Source organism: Manis pentadactyla, chromosome 12 (assembly GCF_030020395.1).
Source record: "Manis pentadactyla isolate mManPen7 chromosome 12, mManPen7.hap1, whole genome shotgun sequence".
Classification (NCBI taxonomy): Eukaryota; Metazoa; Chordata; class Mammalia; order Pholidota; family Manidae; genus Manis; species Manis pentadactyla.
The window spans coordinates 68,290,675-68,312,938 of NC_080030.1; positions in this window are offsets into that span (position 1 = coordinate 68,290,675).

Here is a 22,264-nt window from a genome sequence, read left to right on the forward strand (position 1 = left end):
ATGGAGAGAGAGAAGAGCAGCCAATGGGCTGAGTTGCAGGCAGTATGGCTCATGATCACTGAGGAGCCTTCCCCAGTGGTTGTCTGCATGGACAGCTGGGCTATCAGGGCTAGACCCTGTGGCTACCAACATGGTACCATGCCAACTGGATGGTTAATCACCAGCCCCTTTGGGGCCAGAGTTGTGGACAGACCTATGTTTTTCTGGTCAGAGTAATACTGTTACCATATGACTGGCCATTTGCCTTTGGCATCCCCAGGGAATGGTGAAGCAGACACATAAAGAAGAGGTCATGAGAGCACCACATTAGCTAGAGGAAAGACTGCCTCTCATGTATCCCAATGGTTACAACAGCATTTGTTGAACATGGGGCAAAAACAATGTGGGCTCTAGCCTGTCAGTGGGGCTTGCCGTTGACCTTTGAAGAAGCCAGCAGAGCCCAGAGGAAGTGCCTTGTGTGCTCTGAGAGGGGCTTGACTAAGTCCCACAGCAACATGGGACAATAGTAAAGGGGGCAATACCCCTTGTCAGGTGACAGATAGACTTTATTGGGCTTCTGCCCATATCAGAAGGATATTGGTATGCCATGACTTGCATGAATACAGCTATTGGCCTATTGGTTGCTTTTCCTGCATGTCATTCAGATCAGCAAACCACCAAGAGGGGCCTAGAGGGTCTCTTTGCATCCTATGGTTGGCAGCAGGTGACTGAGAGTGATCAAGGCACCCATTTTACTGGACATGTGTTACAAGAATGGGTGCAGCAATCAGGAATAAAGTGGAAGTTTCATGTACCATACAATCCTACTGGGGCAGGAATGATTGACAGGTACAACAGTTTGTTATGATCTTGCTTGAAGTCAGACACCAATAGTCTACAGGGTTCCTCAGTTTGTTTATGGACAGTGCTACAGCATTTGAATGAGAAGTCCTGAAAAGGAGCCTTGATCCCTGTGGGTGTGCTAACACACATTGCTGCCTCTCCTATACATCTGTATGTGCAAACCAAAGAGGAGTTATTGAAGACAGGATATGGCCAGCAGAGCAACATCCCGCTGCCAGCACTAACTGCATTAAACCCTGGAGACACTGTTGAGTGGGCGTGGCCCTGGACATTTTGACGCATGGACCAGTGATGGCTGGCCCTTCTGGCACCTTCAGGACTAGGCCTGGAATATGGCCTCCTGTGTATTCTGGGAGTAACAGCAGAGTGGCCCCCAAAGATCACAATAGTGTACCCAAAACATCCAGGAGGTAAAAGCATCTTACAGGGAAGTTTTGTTTTATCTTTATGGCCAGTGCATGTACCTCCCGTAGCCCTATACATTGACCCATCTGTAACTCCCACAGGGAGGAGGGTGAAATCTGATATACTAGACCAGGATGAGATCCCATTCCTGCCACTATCCTATCACAGGACCACTCTCTTGCATGCATCCTACTGATGGACAAGATTTGCCTATGCTGATGTCATTAGACCATGTATCTTATCACCATTAAGGTTATTTTTTTCTAAAGTCCCTGTGGCCTGGACCCACCCCCTGGCTGCAGCTGCAGTGTGATGATTGCTCTGAACTCCCTACCTGTTTACCTACTAACTACCTGTGGGATGGGTGAGCTATGGACTTAATCTGAATAGGACTTTGAACCTAGCTGAGGCCTCCAGATTGAGGATTATCATGAATTTATTGCTGTTGCTATTTTATTTTATTAGCCTGGTTACAAAGTTGGTTTTCATGCACAGGGCTGTTGCGAAAGAAGGGAACATTTAGATCGGGGGTGAGATTTCTGGAGGGGGTAGGCTGTGGGTAAAATTACAATATTTCCAGAATCTCTCACCTGGCTTTAGTGTATCTGCATATTAATAGGTGTTTCAAGGGGTGGAGAAAAGTGGTCCATCTACATATCAACAGGTAATTTTATGAGCAAGGGAGGGTTTATCTGGAGGGGAGAGGTTGTATGGAGCTCTCTTCTGCTGCAGCCTGGTCAAGAGAGAGACCGGACCACTGCTTATAAGAAATAAATGGGTTTCTTAACTTTACTTCTCCCTTTGACTGATTTCAGTTTTAGAGGTATTTTGCCCCAGGCAGGATTCGCCCCCTGGAGTTACACTACCAACAAAAGTGATATTTCTTTCCCTTTGCATTTCTTCATTACTAGTTTGAAGAACCCCCCCCCCCACACACACACACAAAAAACAGTTTCCTTCTTGCATTCATACAGTAAAAATACTAATTCTTACAGTAAAAATGCCTAATTTTTGAGGCAAGATGGATGATTCTGCTTATCAGAGAAAATGTTGAAACAAAAAGAAAATATTTAGTATTTTCATCATAAATATTTTTAGAATAGAATAAATATGTAGCTGTCAGTAAGCCAACCACTCTACCTAATGAGGTATGACTGGGCTGTTTGCCCTACTGTCCACCCTCTTCTGAGCACAGGCCTGGAACCTTTTTTTCCAGATATCCAGTGTCCCAACTTGACACCAACTCTTCGTCTGCAGATTATGCCATTTTCAGGGCACGAACAGGAGCTAACTTGCAGGTCCTTGCAGGGATATACTCATAGCAATGGGGAGTGTCCTTACACATGAGTGTCCTACTTCTGGATAATCCCTCAGGGAGTAGGCACCTTGGATGTAAGGTTTGTTGCACAACAGTTCCTCAGACCCTGGCTTGCCCATGTTCCCTGGCAATTGCCACCAAATTTACTCAGCCTCTCTGCCCACTGCCTCTACCACAAACTTATGCTTCACTCCAGGTCTCCACTCCACTTCCTCCTCCCCCCACACAACCTTCAAGGTCACTCCCAACCACCCTCCCTTCCTTCCTAAGTTGCCCAGCCCCTCCTGAGGTGGGGCAGGGACAAAGTTTTCTGTCTCTTCCTCTATTCTCTTTCTAGTTCTGGTAATAGCATAAACAGTGTTTTACAACCCACAGGGGCTTTCCTTTTGATATCCAAGAGCCTCTTTGAAAGTTAAAAAACCTGAATATTAACTTTCTTTCTCTTTGCATTCCTGTTTTATTGCTAGCTTGGAACATCCTCTCTACTCCAAAAGAAAAAAAAAACGCCATTTCCTTCTCCTTGCATTCCAACTGTAACAATCTGAATTATTATCATGGCTATGTGAGTGATTCTGCTATAAAAGAAAAAGTCAAAAGGAAAAGGAAAATTTTTGTATTTTCCTAAGCATAATAAAAGCCCAAGTTCTTTCTATGGCCAGAGGGCCATCCACAATCTGTCTTTTCTTATCTCTCTGACCTCATCTCTTATTACTCTGCCCTCCTCTTCCCTATGCTAGAGCCACACTACCTTCTTCCTTTTTCTCAAAATTGCCATCCACATGCTCAACTCAGGGACTTTGCACTTGCTGTTGACCTTGCACTTGATCTCTGCTTAGGATTCCTTTTCCACAGACTTACACTAGCTCTGTCACTCCTTCACATCTTTACTCAAGTCATTTTCTCAGTGTAATTTTCACTTATCACTTTATCCAAAATTATATACACCCTCGCCCAACTTTATGAATTATTTTCCTCCATTTTATCTAGCTACCTATCTGCTTCTCATTTATTTAATATTGCTTATTGTTAATCTCTTCTTGCCAGAGTGTAGCTCCTATGAGTTTCAGGTTTTCTTTGTTTTATTTTGCATCTCCAGTGTCTAGAACAGTGCCTAGCATGTACAGCATTCAAAAAATACTGAATGAATACTCAATTATCTTAAAAGATAGACAATATGCTCAGTATTACATTCCACTAAAAGCAAGCAAGAGGCAATAATTTAAACCATGGTCTTTTATGAAGTTTACTGCCCTCACTGCAATAAACACTCTTCTGTTTCACAGGCAATTTCATACTGGCAAGTGCATAATGTTGCAGTAATAATAGTCATGAAAATATGAGATATTTCTTTGTTAGCCACAAAATCCTGATTTTTTTTTCTCCTAAACCAATAGGGTCCCCATCAGTACGAATGAGTCTACCACATATAACAGGCATTATCTTACACTGTGAAATGAAACTGACAAGACTGAACACATACTGAGATACAGTGATTCCCTAAACAAGAATTCTGACATGATCATTTTCTCTTTTACATGCTGCACAACCCTAACATCTGACTATATCAATGCCAATTGATATGTTTAGAATAACATCACTCTAAAGGTTAACACTATATCTTCCATAAGTTATAAGACAACTTAATTCATCTCAGACTTCTAGAATAGGCCAAATCATTTAACAAGAGGTCTCATACAGCTGCTGTTATGCATGATTTTTGCCATTCCAATGCATGAAGTCTCACTAATTAACTAGCAACTGTGCTAGGCTTTTAACACAGAAATATGGAATGCAGTAGAACATTTTGTAATAACAACTTCTCAAAGGACACAAAGCCAAATATCCTTGGGTTTTCTGTGATCAAATTGTGGTTGTGTTATCAAGGTCATGTTCATCTGCACCACAGCTTCAAGGGCTTGAGATTAGCATTTGGAAATAGTTGCACAGTAATAATTGTGATTGTTTGATTTCTGATATCTCTGTCCTTCTAGTAAAACTGAAATAACATAGGTGTCCTTCAATTTGAGCTGGGTCAACATAGCACCAAAAAAAATAAGCAAATTCTGTTATGGAAGTGAGCTGGAATCAAAACACTTATACTTGGAGAATGACCTAATTCACACAGTCATAGAACTGCCATATTATCACCTTATATGCATCAGATGCATTAACATATACACCCACTCCCTACCCAAATTACAAATTCATGCAGACCACTCCCCATTGCTCATCTTACTGCCAGACATAAGTTTTCAAGTACATACAAGTCACCAAAGTACATAACTTTTCCCATGATAGTATTGAATTCTCCAATAACTAGCAAGAGCATATTGTGCAGTGTGAGTTGACTAAGGGTGACTGGGATACATTGGTGAGTTGGCCCTGTTGAAGCTACTATGTCTATGTGTAATCTACATGAAGAACATTTTTTTTAATGATATTTTGAAATAGCATTATTATAGCTCTCATCTTTGAGTTAGGCACTGTGTACATATCTCCAATTCTTAGACAACCCTAGAATATAGGATCTTATCCCCTTTCTTCACACATGAATAAATTTAAACTGAGATAGCAAGTGACATCTTCAAGGCCATACAGCTAAGAATTGCTAGAGATTTATTCCAATTCCACCTGGCTGTGGCTTTCTCAAAGGAGCACCAGGGTGGAGTCTGTGAAGGAAAGGATGAACAAGACACTTTTCACTGAAAAAGTAGAGATTATACTTCCTATTTCTAATCACTATGAAAGGAGCACACAGTTTACTTTAGAATAATTCGTGTTAGGCTCTTTCATGCTCCAGTCACACCCAGTAGTTCCTTCAGTACCTCCCTTCTCCATAGTCATATGGGAAAACTCCCACTAGTCCTAAATCTTCAGTGTATTATTTTTCTGTCCTTCCTCCTTCCTCCTTAGTCTAGATCACAAATACAGTTCCATCAAACTTGACTGGTAGTCATAAAATCTTGGTCAGTTTGGAACATTGTTTCTCAATGCTTTTTCACCATGTCCCGCCTAAGAAATCTCTCCAGTTATTTTTTCCCCCTAACTGTCCCTTGATGCCACAAATATACTATATATCTGTTTTTGCACTGTGGCCCTTTGAAGGTCCATAAACCACTGTAAGAGCTAAGATACCAACCCCCACACCCAATCCTTAAGAACCAGTTTTCACCTTCTCAGGGCATTTTACCTTTGTTGAGAATGTATGGTTAATAGCAGGGTTTCTCAGTCCCAGCACTATTGATATTTTTGGCCAGATATTCTCTGCTGTGGGGTGTTGTCTTTTGCACTTTGGGACATTTAGTAGTATCCCTGGTCCCTTCCTAAAAGATGCTAGCAGCCAATAGTGAACCAAAAGTGTTTCCAGGCAATATCAAGTATCACCTAGGGGGTAAAATTGTCCTTGTCAGAAGCACTAGTTTAGAAAGGAGGAAAAGTGAAGGTGCAAATAGCCAAGGGTAGAGAGAAAAAGCTTTGAACATTTACATAACAGAAAACTACAACCTGGCAATGAACCCTCACCTTACCTGGCCATGCCAGTGTATCTTGATCTTGGACGTCCAACCTTCAGAACTGTAAGCAATAAATTTCTGCTGTTCAGAAGCCACCCAGTGTGTGCTAGTTTGTTTTATCAGCCGAAATGGACTTAGACATAAGGCAACCAATACCAGCTGAAGAAGCCCAGTGGGCTCCTGTTAACAGGCCTCCAGGATGACACTGATGACCTATATGGTGAATCTGAGCACACTGGACAACTGACGGAGAATCTCTCCAGTTATCGATAAAGACATTGAAAGCCAAGTAAACAAACAAATAATAAGGCATTTACTAAATCTTGGGAGGAAGTTGTAATTGTCATAATGTAGACCATAATCTAATAAAATATTTTTTCATTGAAACAAAAGTATCATATAATTAAATGGGGATGGTGAGGGAAGAGGAAGAGGTCAGTATGAGAAGAGATGGAGGGAGGGAGGACTTTGGGAGGTTAAAGACAGTTGAAGTTTTACCTTGCTTGGAAAAAATCAAGAGTAATGTTTAAAAATGAAATAATCAGGAAGAAACAATAGAAGGATTTAGTTTAGAATCTTGAAAGTAAGTAGGCAAGGAATCAGCTAAAATAACTAAAATTTTATTTTTTGTATTGGAGAAAATGAGGGAGAGAGAAGTAGACACTGATATTCAAATAGCTTTATAAAACTATGGATTTTTAAACCATTTGCATGTGTAAGAAAAAAAAGGTCTTTTTAAAAAATAAGGGAAGAAGGAAAAAGAGGGAATATCTGTAAGGGTACCACTCAGGTGTTGTATGAGGTTGTATGAATCACTCCAAGCCCAACTGTTAAGTATATTTTGGTTTTAATATTTAAAGTTATCAACTACTCTTAACTCAATGACTTTTCCAAAAAAAAAATCAAAACATAGTAACTTCAGTTTAGGAAAGTATCCATAATAGGGGTTGGTATTATTTAATAATTAAATGATACATAGAAATATATCTTAGTTGTATGGAAAGAAACATAATGTAAAGTGAAATTTTTAAAATTAAATTAGGCATAAAGAATTTCTGAAAGTTGATAGTGATGGTTGATGCTACAGTATTTTAATGTTTCTGGATCCCCTCTCCCAGAAACAGACAAGAATTATATGGGAAAACCAAAACCACACTGACAATATTTGCTATAAAACTATGTGACAAGGTGTCTCCACAAACTCCAGAATAAGATAGAGAGAACCAAAAGCCAAAAGCCACAAGACCTGCAAACTCTTGACATCTATGAGGGAGAAAGAAAATAGCCTAAATAGCCAATGTTGGCTGTTTTGTACAAAATGGATGCCAAATAGAGAGCAGCAGCTACAACCAGGAATTTTGCCTAATCCAAAAGCAAGTGAGTGCAAGGGCTCCGTAGTGGGTCTGCAGAGGCGGAAGGAGGCCAGCGCCACAGACTCAACATCGAGCAGCCAGGGCTCCATCAAAACCGAGCAGAATTCCTTTACAGGAAAGGAAAGATTAACATAAACAGAAAGAAAGGAAATCTCAGAAATGAAGCTGGCCGATTTTTTTACATTCACACACGCATACACATTTATACCCAACAGAAGCAAGAGCTCTGTGAAGTTAGAAAAGCCAGTCTGAACCACAGTTACTTCTAAAATTTCAGGAAAGTGAATTCCACAAAAGAAGGGACAATGGGAAAGGATGTACACTGCTTCAGACACTCACATAATAAATTACCACAGACTTGGTGGCTTAAAAGAGAAATGTATTCCCTCACAGTTCAGGAGACCAGAAGTCTGAAATCAAAATGTTGCCAGGATTGGTTCAATTGTGTAGTCTCTAAGAGAGAAACGGTCCTGTGCCTTTCTCCTAGCTTTGGCTGCTGGCGGTCCTTGGTGTTCCTCAGCTGTTGGGTACATCACTCCAGTCTCTGCCTCCATCTCTGCATTGCTTTCTTCTCTCTGTGTTTCTCCCTTGTCTTCTCTTATAAGAACACCAGTCAGTGGACTTAGGACCAACTCTAAATTCAGGATGATTTTCCCTTTAGGTCCCTAACTAATTACACACTAAGCATATCTGCAGAAACTGTATTTTTAAATAAGGTCACATCCCGAGGTTCCAAATGGATATACAAATCTGGGGGACAAACTATTCAACCTACTGTGATGATCAAAGCAAAATTCCATAAAAAATAAAAGAAAAATAGAATAAGAAGCAGAATAACATGTCTACAGAAAATGAAAGCATCCAAAAAAGACATACTCACAAAAATGCAAGCTTTTTTCAAAAATAAAGCTTTCTATTTCAAAACAAACTAAAAGACATTAAGCAAATAATATAAGAATCCAAAGAACAACATTCTGATTTGAATTAGAAAAACTTAAAAATGGAATAAAAGAACTCAAGAAAATTTAAAATGAAATAAATCATTTCAGAAATGAGTAACTGAAACAACGTGAAAGCAAATGATTATAAGTGAGTAAATAAAAGAAGTAAGTTTTAAAGAAAGGAAAATATTAAAAATCAAAAATAAGAGAAGGAAAGTAAAAGTAAAATAATGTGACAAATGCTGCAAATACAGAAAAATCTGATATATGGATACCAGATAGGAAAACCAACATAAAAAAAAGAAAAATAATGAAACTATAATTTAAGAAAACTTTCCTGGGGGAAAAAAAAAAAGGAAACACTGAATTTAAAGAGCATATTTCATCCTTAAGAATGTCTAACTAGAATAACCAATGCCAAGACAAAATCTGGTAGACTCACTGGACTTGAAAACTTTTGGGCATCTAAGCCAAAGTAACAAGTACTTATAAGGGAAAGAACATTAAGCTCTTTTAGCAGGCTTTAATACTGAAAGAAATAAAGTATTTAAAATATTCATGGGAACAAATGTGAATCAAGGATTTTATATTCTGCAAAACTGACTTCCAAGTATAAGGAACCATACAAGCTGTTGTCAGAATGCCCGATCTCAGCAATTAAGAAGTAGTGTTCCCCTGGACCTTTCTTGAGGAATCTACTATTAGAGAATGAGTTTCAGGCAACCAAATGACTACAGGGATGTCAACACTTTAAACACTCAATAAGGGATGAAAGGGACTTAGTAATGTCTTCTGTGTGCTAACAATGTAGATGTACCACACATATTTTTTAAAACATAGTAGATAGTAGGGATAAGAGAATGGGGAAGAAACTTCAAAAATAATTCAAATGTTTCAATAATAATTAGAGATGATAGGAATTCTAACTATCTGTGATTTGGATTTTCCCTGAATCTGTTTAGGATGCCAAAAATACAGGAATAACTTAATTCTTTATGAGAATAAACAGAGATTCTCAGACATGTGACATGTCATTCTTCTGCATGAAGTTTCCTGAACATATCAGATCTGGTGTCTGGGAACTCAAACATTAAAGGAAACGTCTGCATTAAAAATCATGGAATCATTGATTTTGCATGAAATTATTAAGAAGAATGTTTTTCATTAAAATGCAGGCTTCTAAAATGGCTTAAAATTTTAATAAGCATCAAAGATTGTTTTATATCCAAAAAGAATCCAATAAAATTTCGGAAGAATGTTTTCATAAAACAGTGCTTTGGTTCTGTTTGCAATATTAACAAATGAGGAGCTGCTTCAATCGTTGGCACACTGACCATTTCTTTGTTTTATTATAGCTGTTAATTTCCTTACTAATACATTATAATAGTCTTGGTGTACATAAAACAAATGAGTTAGAATCTATCCCAACAAAGTTGCATATGCTCCTCTGAGTCAGTTTTGTCTGTGGCAAGCTGACCCACTAGGATTTTGGTTGATCCGTGCATCAAGACACGTTCACAAGCCAGTTGGAGTTACTCAGATCAAATGACTCACACAATATTTAAATCTTTATCTCTTGAAATCTTGCTGAGCTTGTTTTTTGTTAAGTCCAAATTTCTGGTCCCACATAGACATTAAATAGGTATGAGGTAGGACTTTGCCCAATACAGAATTTGACTGAAATTCTGGGCCAAATACATGTGTTGTTCTGACTTGCAACATCAACTTTTATTTCCTCACACCCCACTTGGTCATTCATCTGCAGTTACTTTTAAATGGTCTTAAGGGACAAATGAATATTTCTCTAATTTTAGAGAATTTTATTCCTATAATTTTAAAATGCTCTATTTTAGAGGATCTCTTGCCCATGCAACAGGGAAAGCGCCCACTAGAAGGGATTTGCTTTTCACTGGGCTGCTTTTTTGTGCTACAAATTCGAAAATATTTATGAAAGGATGTCGGGTTGCCATTCTGAAGATAACCTCCCAAGAATTCTTATGAGGGTGTGAAAAGTGTTATCCATTTAAGACAGAATATACAGGTGCACAATATTCCTAAAACCATTGAAAGTCTGTCTTCGCAATTTGCAAGTAGTTATTAGATAAAGAGGAACCCATCCTAATTAGTTACAATGGGGAAGGGAGATAAATATGCCAGAGCTGTGATAGGCAAATTTCTCATCATAACCTTGTATGAACAAAATATAAGAAATGAAAAAGTATATAAAAAGAAAACATGGTAAGAAATCACTATACATCAAAACTCAAGAACATGTGAATAACAAGAAAACACCCTCTTGAGAAAGCTAAGAACTGAAATTGATGATGCATGGTTACTGAAGTTATTACTTTCTCATTCAATGTGAAAAGGAGATAGATATTTAGTGCCAAACGATTCAAAGGGTTATAAAAAAATTTCACTTTCTTTTTAATTCACTTGAAATAAAAAAACAGATCCTTACAGGTTAAATATAATAGATTTACAGAGGCAAGGTAAGATTTTAGTGAACATAGCAATTTAAACACTCCTCTCTCTTTAAAAGTTATAATTTTCAGTAGTTATAAGCCAAAAAAGCTTTTCTATTTTTAGTGTTAGTGTTCTACATGAAAATATTTTCTGGGTTTTGGAGAGGAATTCAGACCCCAATATTCTAGTCAACTGCAAATGGAGAGTTTTGAGGAACAGGGAAAACATTATTTCTCTAAGCCAATGGGAAAGAGATCTGTGTGAATACCCACAATACAGTTCTGAAAAATTCCTGAGTGACATAGTTTCTAGTATTTACTATAAATGTTTCATCTAACTGAGAATGAGAAGGTTTGTGTAAATTTTACAACATACCGTTACTTTTCCAATTTTAGAAACTGTTACAAAATCAGAATTCATTTGACCATATTAAAAGTGTTTTAGTATTTGTGTGGGCTAGACTTTAAGGGGAAACAGTGAGGTCATTATCTCCTCCATGACACATTTGAATGGCCACTTCCAAGTAATTACAGTGTTCAAAATTGTAGAATTTCCTGCCCAGACAGCAAATGGATTTCATTCACTGATGTTATTCACAGCTATGACTGTTTAAAAAACTGACAGCAATAGCTATAACTAACATAGCTGTATTTTGCCAAGATTTTTTTAAAAGGGATTTTAAGTGCATATTAGTGAAGAAAATCAGTATGTACCATTTAAAGAATCTTTCATGATGGTCCTGGAATACCCAAATATTTCTAGAAAGTTTCACAAAAAAGTTGAATTTGCTGATTCGATTTAAATGGAAATTAAAATTTGCACAAAAGTTTGAAACAAAGAACATTAAAAATTCCATAATTTAAAAACAAACATTAATTTCAAAATAGATATTATTTGTTATTGGTTATCATATCATATCTTTCTATATATACTGGCCCTCAGCCTCCAATCTTCCTGTCTTATCACACTCCATATAACTATATAGTTTTCTTTATAAAGAGTTTTTTTTTTATATATAACACTTATATTGCCCACACAAAGCACAGTTCCTGAAACATATTAGGTTGTTATTGAATCATGGCTAAGAACACAAATATATATTTTTTCTTTTTTTTTTTCTAATGAGAACGCTCATACTGTTTCACCCTAAAACTGAAGAGAATTAAGCTAACTTTCTAAGCAATTAAAGTCTAAATATTAATTTCATAATTATCAGATAATTTAGAATTTGTGGTATAAATTCAGTCTGAAATGGATAGTACTATTAATCCATCACTGAGTTTTAGAATGCTAAAAAATTCATGCTCAAACACCAATTAAGATTATTTAATTGCTAAAATTCTCATAAGTACCATCAAAAACAAGTTTAAATTATAAAGGAAAATATTTCCAAAAAGCTTATAATCCACAACACAAAAATTTCATGGCTTATTTAGCTCTTCACACATGGTTTAAAGAGGATTAAGTGGCATGCCATGATCAGGCAAAGAAATCTCAGTCATCCTTTGAAAAAACTTTAAAAAAAAAAACACAAAACTTTCTCAAACAAAGTTGTCATACCCATCCAGGAGCACTGTGATTCTTTAATTGAAGTTATGGCATCTGCTAGATGCCCATCTGAGACACCTCTAAAGATAACATAATAACATACCAGCCTAATAAGACTCTTCTACTAATGAGGACAGTTGCAAGTATGAAAACTTTCGACTAATAAAAATAATTAGTGTTGTCATGACTTAACCATGAATTTTGTTTGTGTGTGTGTGTGTTTTCTTTAGGATGTAAATTAATCATTATTTAGTAGACCACAGAGGCGTCAAAGAGCTTTCACAAAATAAACTGAAATGATTTAATGTTATATATCTAAATTCTGCACAGGACTTGATTTAGGATACTATTACTTTGTTCTTACAAAAGGAATGATAACAAGGTTATTGTAGTAGATAACTAATATAACAGTTGACTAAATATGTTATAATCTGAGCTAACCTAAGAGAAAAGTCAAAGACTCAAATGTAAGTGAGACTGAATCAAAACCTATTCTTTAGAAATTGTGGGCAAATAAAAAAGTTTTTCATTTCTCCTGATATCTTTATCTTTAAATTTCTGAAATCAGTAAACTTGAGTTGCATTAAAAAATGGTTTTGGGAAGCTTGGGGATGATTTCTTTGTTAAAACTGTCAAAATATACCCTAGTGAGAGAGGGGCAAAAGAAAATCAAGTTGAAAGTTTAGCCACAGGGATGAGTAAACTCAGGATGTGACACAACGTAACAATGGAAAAGATTGGTCCAAGACTAGTTTTCTTCAACATAGAAAAGGGATGTATAATTTTAAAAGCCAGGAACTACTGGGGGGAGAAAGCTACCTAGTGCTCATATGTGTGAGTCTACAAATGTGACAATCATAGTACACGTCCATTTTTCTTTTCCATGTCAGTAAATCTGCCTATTCAGCATAATCTATCAAGGATTTTCTTGCTTATGATATTATCCCTATTACAGTGGGATAATATCATTACAGTCATTAAAGATGACTGCAGGGGGAAATGGCCAGAGAACCTACCAAAAAGTGAAATACTGCCAATACACAAAGACAAGGTTGCATATACTTTATTCCATACATCTGATGCCTTTAACTTTCATGCCGAAGAAATGTACCTGGAATTAATTTTCTTTTTATGACCAGAGAATACCTAAACTAGATAAAATGAATAGATTGGATTATTATCTAGGTGAATCATTTCCATTTGCTGATTCTTTGACTCTATAAGCACTTTTAAAACTTTGTAGATATTCAACTGGCATTGCTAGATTATACCATGGACTATCATGAACAACACTGTCGATTGTCAGTTTATTATCATCATGGACCTGCTTACTGCAGTTGCGATATGCGCAATAATGAACATTTAAAAGACACCCACATACACACATTTAAGTGGGCAGGAATAATAATCACATAAAAAAATAACTGTTGTTACTAAACATCTTTTCCCAGAATGTCATGACAGTTATAAAAAGTACTCCAATAGTCAGACCCTTCAGAAAAATAAAGCAAACTATTTTGATACAAATCCTAAATTATTTAATTCTACTTCTGAAGATGTGTCCAAGAGATAATATCTGATCTTCAGAGTATAATAGCTATTTTTTCTAGGTATCTTTTTCCTGTGAACTAACCATACCGGTCTTTGCCATACTGCATATTAGAGGAATGTTGAATTTAAGGTCCAAACGCATGTTTTTTTCCTGGCTCTGCCACTGGCCAGAAATTTCTTCATAAATAAATAAAGGCACTGGACTAAGTGACCTATAAATGCCATCTAGTTCTAAAATTCTGTGCTATGTGTCTTCTTTTGTTATTTAAGCTCCAAATACCGAAAGCATTTAAATTAGCTGACACCTTCTGAAATCTAGGGTCACAGTGAACCCGTGCATAAGCAACACAGCCACAATCTAAAATATTTCATTTCTGTTTTGAATTTGTAAAAAATAAATCTAGTTTCTCATGGTCTTTAGCCACCATATCCCAAATTTCCACAATATGGAGATTTTTAAAAAGATTCAATTGGAAAAATATTACATAGTATTCAAAACATAGTAAAAATAGCATAGTACTCAAAAGGAACAGATGTTTGTGCAAGGAAGAGCAGGTCTCTTTCTCACACTGTGATTCAGCTCCCTTCCCAAAATACAATCATTTTAACCAGTTTTCAGCATATATTTTTTAAAGAAAATTTTTGTATTTACAAGTAAAGAGATACACATAAAAACCACAGAGATATGTAAATGGGAGAGGACAGAGTGTAGCACTGCAAATGCAATATTCTCCTTCCTATAGGGCAACAAAACACACTTAGCACAGACACACACACACAAATATAAGCTAATCAATGATGCTGTCATAATAGAAAAATAAAAGATAAAGAGTGCTAAGGTCGACTTTATGCAAGCAGAGCAAAAGGCATAGAAGAAAGCTACTCTTGCCTTGCAGTGTGGTGCGTAGGCTAATACTGACTGTTGGCAGACAAATCTGGATTTCCATCCTCTGCTTGCTCCGTGTTAGTTATGTGGCCTTGGGCAAAAAACTTAGTTCTATGGGCACATTTCCAGCTTCAAAAGTGTAATGATGAGTTGCAGCTCATAATCTAGTCCCGAAGATCACATAAGGTAATGTTTATATGAGATTTTGCATATGGGATTGTTTTTTACTGCTTTGAAGATCATAGACTTAAATATCTTCCATGTCCCTTTTTAAAAATGAGAAGTCAACAACAACAAAAATCAAGTAAATAGAATAAAATTGCATGATGACAAGCCCCAAAAATCATGCAAAATTCCAGATAAAATATAGTTGGGAATTATCTCCTAGGCTCCCAAAACTCCCAGCCAACCAGCCAGCTGCCCAGGCCCATGGCTATCATTTCATCAGCCTCCCCATAACCCGAGTCTTTATTTTCCTCACTGATTTTTTTTTTTACCTCACTTATTAGCAATCTGGTAGGATTCTCTTATGTAAGAAAATCAGTAAGATAATTTTTCTTCTACAAATCTAATAATCATCCCATATCATGAATAAAATATTACCTTTAGTGTACTCTGTTTACCAAAGCAGATGAAATTAAAATATATTTTAGAGCTCTGACCTTCTGAAATAAAAACTCACTAATGGCTAACTTGGAGATATCCCGAAGAAACCGCTACCCAGAATAAAGAATATACCATTTTGCCAGATGGCTGCAGGTTTATCGTAGCTGTAAGGAAGTTCAACTGGAAAGCTAGGCTGACTGTGGACATGTGTAACTCAGTTAGCCTTGAGTTAAACAGTTTTTTGAAGTAGAGACACTGTGGGAATGCTCAAGGGCTACACCCTGACTCATAATCTACCCCAATCATCTTATCTCATTGAAGTGTATTGCATCATTCCTTGGATACTGATTTTTCTGGATGTTTAATTCTCTCAAGATGTTATTAAATAAAAAAGAAATGAATAAAAACTCAAATAAATACAGAAAAACCTCCAGTCTCATAGGTAACAAGAATGTATCAGAAGTTTTCTACTTTCTCTTACTTGTCCCACCAGAGAAAGTACAGAGGGGGATCAATGACTAGCCCGGGCCTTGGCTTAGCCTGCACAAACTCTCCCAGATACCCTTGAAATAATGATACATAAGAGTGATTCTGGCAGGGGCCCCCTGAACACATCAGTTAAATAACTGTTTTCCATAATTCCAAAAATCTGTGGCAGTAACAACATTAATTTAAAAACAAGACCAAAGGAACTTTTTTATGAAACTATTCATGATAAACAGTATAACAAGTTATAATTTGTTATAAACAAGTATTATAAACAAGGTCATGATAAACTGTGCTTAATCAGAATTAAACATGTAAATCTGGTTCAGGGTCAAGAAGCAAAAGCATTCACTAGAACACAATCTGTCATTTTGTGAATTTGTTCTTTGCTAGAAATACACCATTAATACGGTTAGTCATCAGAGACATAAAAAATAAATACAACTCTTCGTATCTAAGTTTCTCTTCACCCTACCCTTTTTTCTCCTCTACATCCTCCTTTAGCTCCAAATAATATTGTTTGATTCTCCTTAAAAGTTAAGCTGAGAATAATTTCTGTAAGACATCGAATACCTCACATAAAATAATTGACTTTATTTTTTTTCTTCGAACTATGTTAATGCTCTCCTCTGCCTCAAAGTAATGTTCAATAATATTTTGTTTATTAGTAACATGGGTAAAATGAAATTTCTGGTATCTAAGCCAAGTACAGATAAACATATTTTAATAAAAGTTAAGCAAGGCTCAAATTAAAATGAAATATGTTTTGAAATCACTAGATATCCTAAGGGAAAAAATAACTTCAAATATTTTCTTTACTTTGAGTATTATACAATGGAATAAAAATTCTTATTAACAATATTAATTCACTATGACTTTATAGATTTTTTTCAATGATCTGGTGCAAATAATAATAGTATCTAACATTGTTTGCTTATCTATGGGCTCAATATATACTTTTTTTAATCCTCTTAAAACCTTATGAGATAAGGATTAGTAGCCTTTATTTAAGAGATACAGAAAATAATAGAGTTAAAAAAAGCTAAGAAAGTCCCACAACTCCTGGATGCCTGGGATTAGAACTTTGGTCTAGTTGGCCCATGCTTCTTCAATTAAAAATCATTATTTTCTCTGAGTCTTAACCAAATCCAGGTTCTAAGCAAAATATAATAATAATTTTCTATAAAGAACTTAATGATGTTGCTGATGGTTTCTGCAGAATTTTCCTTTGCATGAAAGGATTCAGACTTTAGAATCATCTTCAAATTTCATAAATAAAGCACAGTTAATAAGGATTATTACGCATATATCATACTTTTTTTTTTAAGTTCTGTGAGTCTCTTGGACTCTTTGAAGGAGATATATTAAATTTGTTGCATGATATACAACAAAAATTTGGCTTAAATGGGACCAAAATATTGAGTAAAAGTTGTCCTACTCATCATTTTAAATATCATTTATAATGTTACATGTATAATTATGTCCTAATTTTTGACAATAATAAAAACTAATGATAGCTATTATTTGAAATAATACATATAAAAAACAGATTGAAATTAGACAAAATTTCATAAATATATACATATGTATTAAAAATATATTTAAATTGAAATTACATAGGAAAGAACTGTTTCATACAAGTAAATTTTACTGGAAGTTTAGAATCGTTATTTTAAGTAATGCCACATGTTTCCAAAGGTCCTGAACACTGTTCCTTGGGAGCCATTTGCCACCTGATTGTTTTAATTTTAAGAATGGAGCCTCCAAATGCCTGTTCGTTCGTGAGCAACCAAGTGAGGCCCGGATGGACGTGTTCTCACCCAGAGAGAGAAGCTGCTCTTTCTTGCAGTGTTTGGTCACGGCCAGGTTTCTCTGCGGACGGATGTTGCTTGTTGTTTATCATCCCCACCATCACCTGCTTCTGCTCAGCACTAGGCCTGCTTCTGCCTCCAGCACGTCCTTTCCCTGCTATTCCTTGTTCTTTTCCCTTCCATCTTCAATTGTTTCTCTTGCCTGTCTTGGCTTTCACACCACAAATGTAGTAATTTTGTGAACTTCACCAGCTTGCCACAATCTTGATTTTTTTTTGGATGAAGCAAATGGGAAGAAATCCTTATTCAAGCTTTTGACTCTTTGCAGACATTTTCACTGTTTTAGGGACTTGTGGAAAGTTTCTTACTCTCAAAGGCTTTTTATCTTCATCTGAGAGCAAAGCTATTCTGATGTGATGAGTTTGAATTATATCAACTTAAATAAACTGGAACTCCATTTCCCAGAATTTCCTACAGCATACTCTTAGTGTAGTTCACAGGAATCGTTTGCAAGGGAAACCAGAAGTGAAAGATGACCATATTCCTTTACACTCAGGAGGTCAGTGCAAGGCCAGAGGCACTGTTGCCTCTAATGCTTATCTGTTATGCACATTTGTGCTTATCTGTTGGTTTACTAGCTGTCAGGAGGCAGCACCTAGGTCAACAGCTTCTGCAGCTCTTACTGGACCTCTGACTGAAGCTTTTCTGAATCCTAGCCCAGATGCGTAGTGAAGGGAATTAGCTTCTCCTGCAGGATGCTCCGTTACTGGAAGCTGGAAGTTAGAAGCTTGGAGGTAGTGTCAGGATTAGCAGTGTACCTTCACTGTCCTAATTCAGGGCTATTACTTCTCACCCCTACGTCAGAGACCTTGACCACATCCGATTTCACTCTGGTCCATTACATTAATGGTATCACACTGACTGGATCAAGTGAGCAGGAAGTAGTGATGCCCCCAGAAAAATGGGTGATACCTTTGTGTGTCAGTCAGTGAGAAATAAATCCTATGAAAATTCAGTGGAATTTCTGTGAGTCAGTCATCTAGAACATATCTCTTCCAAAATGAATCCCAAGTTGCTGTGTCTGGCCCCCCTACCACTAAGAAAGAGACACAATGCCACTAGACCTCTTTGGATTTTGAAGGCAACATACACCTCATTGAGTGTGCCACCACAGCCATTACAGCCACCTGAAAGTTGCCAGTTCATAGTGGGACCCAGAGCAGAAGGCTTTCCAACAGGCGCAGGCAGCCCCATAAGCCTCAGTGTTGTTTGGACTGCATGGCCCTACAGGTGCTTAAAGCATCAATAGAGGATAGGGATGTTGTATGGGGCCTTTGACAGTGCTACAGGTGAATTATAGCACAAACTATTAGGATTTTGGAATAAAGATATGCCTTCTTCTGTAGAAAGAACTACTATTGTTCTTTTGAATATCAGATTCTTACTTGCTACTAAACCTTAATAGAGGCTTAATAGACCCCTTAAACCTGGGCCACCAAGTAAGCATGAGACATTTATTATGGTGTTTATGTCCTACTAAGCCAAAAAGTGGGACATGCACAGCAATATTTTATCATTATATGAAAGTTGTATATACAAAATCTGTTTTGAACAGGTCCTGGAAACACAAAGAAGTTGGATGAGTAAGTGGTACAGATGCTCACAACCCACATTTCTGCACATAACCTCTTCCCTCTCTTCCTGCACCTATAACCTAAGGAGAATTTCCTATGATTTGCTTCTTGGGGAAGGAATTATTGGGACCTGGGGTACATATGGTTCTGCAGGATAGGCTGGCTTTACCTGAAAGTGGACAATTTTACAGCTCTAATCTGAGGCTCCTTGAGAAACAATGGTAGAGAAAAATCCTCTCAGTGGGCAGAACTTTGAAGAATGTGCCTGGTTGTTCATTTTACCTGGAAAGGGAGATTTCCAGAAATACAGACCTACAGTGTTTTGCTCACATCAGCTAATGCTTTGGCTGAATTGCCAGGCAGTTGGAAAGAACACAATTGCAAAACTGCTAATATGGAGGTCTGGGGAAGAGGTATGTGTTTAGACCTTTCTAGATGTGCACAGGATGTGAAGATGTGTATGTGCACGCTCACCAAGGAGAAACCTCAGTGAAGCAGGATCTTCACAACCGGTAGACAAGATACCCATCATGCATACAATAGTCAGCCTCTTTCCCAACCACCTTGCACTTGACCAGTGAACTGTAAATTTGCTTTCCTTTCCCAAAATGCTTCTGCCAAAAAACCATCATCCCTAGACATACAGAATGCCTTATTCTCAGCATTAGTTCTGACTAAGAAACTCACTTCACGGCCTATGCAATGTGGTCATTGGATTCACTGGTTTCACCATCTTCCCTCTCACCCTGAAGTGATTGGCTGGACAATAGTGAAATGAACTTTGAAGACCTGATTATGGCACCAGCTATGTGCCAACCCCTTGCAGGACTGCAATGGCCTACAGAGTGGAATATATACCCTCTTTCAGAGAGTATATGACACTGTTTGTCCCCTAGCCAGGATTTAGGACTCTGGGAATCAAGGGGTGTACAAGGGAAGGGCTGCTCTAATGATTACCACTAGTAATCCATTAATGAAATTTTTGTTTCCCGTTCTTGAACTTTGAGCTCTGTTGGTCTAGAGGTCTTGGTTACCAAGGCAGAAAGCCTTCTACCAATAGACCACAGCAATGGGTCCATTAAACTGGAAAATGAGACTTTTACCAGGCCTCTTTACATTTCATATATCAAAGAATCAACAGGTACCAAATGAGATGGTTGATCCTAAAATCAAGAGAAAATTGAGTTTCTACTATACGAGTTTTCTACTATAGGAGATCCTCTGGTATGCCTCTTAGGACTTCTAAGATGAGAAACAGTAGTCCAATATAGACAGAACAACATGGAGCCTGGGACCTTTGATAATGAATAGTAATCAATACTATAGCTTAATATTTAAGTTATGTTATATTAAAGGGGAAATGTGATTCAGTTAGAAGAGGAATCAAAATCACTGAAAGATAAAGAATTTTGTATCTTTATGAGGAGGTGGGGGCAGCATCAGTGTGTTTCCACTGTATCAAAGATAGTTATGTTAGGTGGAGGTACGATTTTCCTATTGTTTTTATTTGGAATTAAAATATAATTAAAAGAGGTATATTGGGATGTCAAGTTAACAAAGGCTAAATTGTGATGGATTTGTATTATGCCAATTTAATTCAGCTGGAATTTCAATTCTTAGAACGTCTTTCCCTGAATAGTTCATAGCTAACATGGTCCACAAGAAACATCTTGCACAACATTTGGAAGATGTCAATGAAAGAGCAAACTATTTCCTCAAAAAGCTTGTGCAGGGAACAGGGCACTGTTGCATCTCACACAGATGCCGCTAAATCTGGGAACTTGTATGGTTGACAGGAGGCAGCAGCTGAACCCTTGAATTTCCCTGTGTCTGCTGAATCTTCTGATCCAGCTTCTACCGTTTCTGGGCCAAGTGCATGTTTAGCTCTCAGACAAGGGTTCCAATTTGCTTTCCAAAATGACCCCATCCTAGAAGTTGAAAGTTTGGATGCAGGGAAAGACTGATAGGAGTTCCAGCCTTTCCTTGTGATTTCTGGCTTAGCTTTAACAGGTTCCAGGTTTTCCACGATTAACCCACTTCGTGATCATCCACCCTTTTCAACTCTCATGTGAACTTCAGACTCCCACACCAGACACAGAAACAACAGCTCTCAGAATTGTTTTATATGATCAAAATCTCTTTAATAAGCCTTTTATTTTTCATGTTTGTATTTCCCAGTGGTCCTAATTCTCTGATGCTTCTGAGTGTCCAAAGCTTGGCTGCCAGGTAATCAGAATGTTTTCTCATACGTACAGAGCTCTGGAAGGTCATGGGAAAGATGGGAGGAAGTGAGAGACAAGGTCTTTGCTTTCAAAGATCCGACAAATTAATTTAAAGACAAACTTTTTTTATTGATTCTTGATTTTAAATTATGGTGTCTTGTCAAATATTAATAATCTCTTGCAGTAATGTTAACACAGTTTTCTTAGTTGAAGGAGGTGGGTTGGATTTGTAAATGAGCCAAGAATATGCCTTAAAAATTACTTTTATCAAGAGTATTCCCCACCTGATATCATTACATACTTTTTCTCTTTAAAAATTAAGTGAAAAAAATTAAGCCATGCACTTTTAGGAACCTTATGATTTAATTTATAATAATTGAGCACTTCCATCCCATGATATACTCTTAAGCCTATTCCAGAAATGGAGTAATTGAGAGTAATCAAAGACTGGTTGAAAATTAAACCTCAGTCTGTGGTCAGGCTACAAAGACAAGTTGGCAAGAATTAGGCAACAGTTCTACAAGAAAGAAAGTATTTCTCCAGTGAAAAATGGATTTCCATGTCTGCAATGCCAGTTCCAGTTTTCGTATGGGGATGTCACTTCTTCAGACTTTCTCATGATATACTCCTGTCTATCATCATGGTTACATTTCATCCAAAAA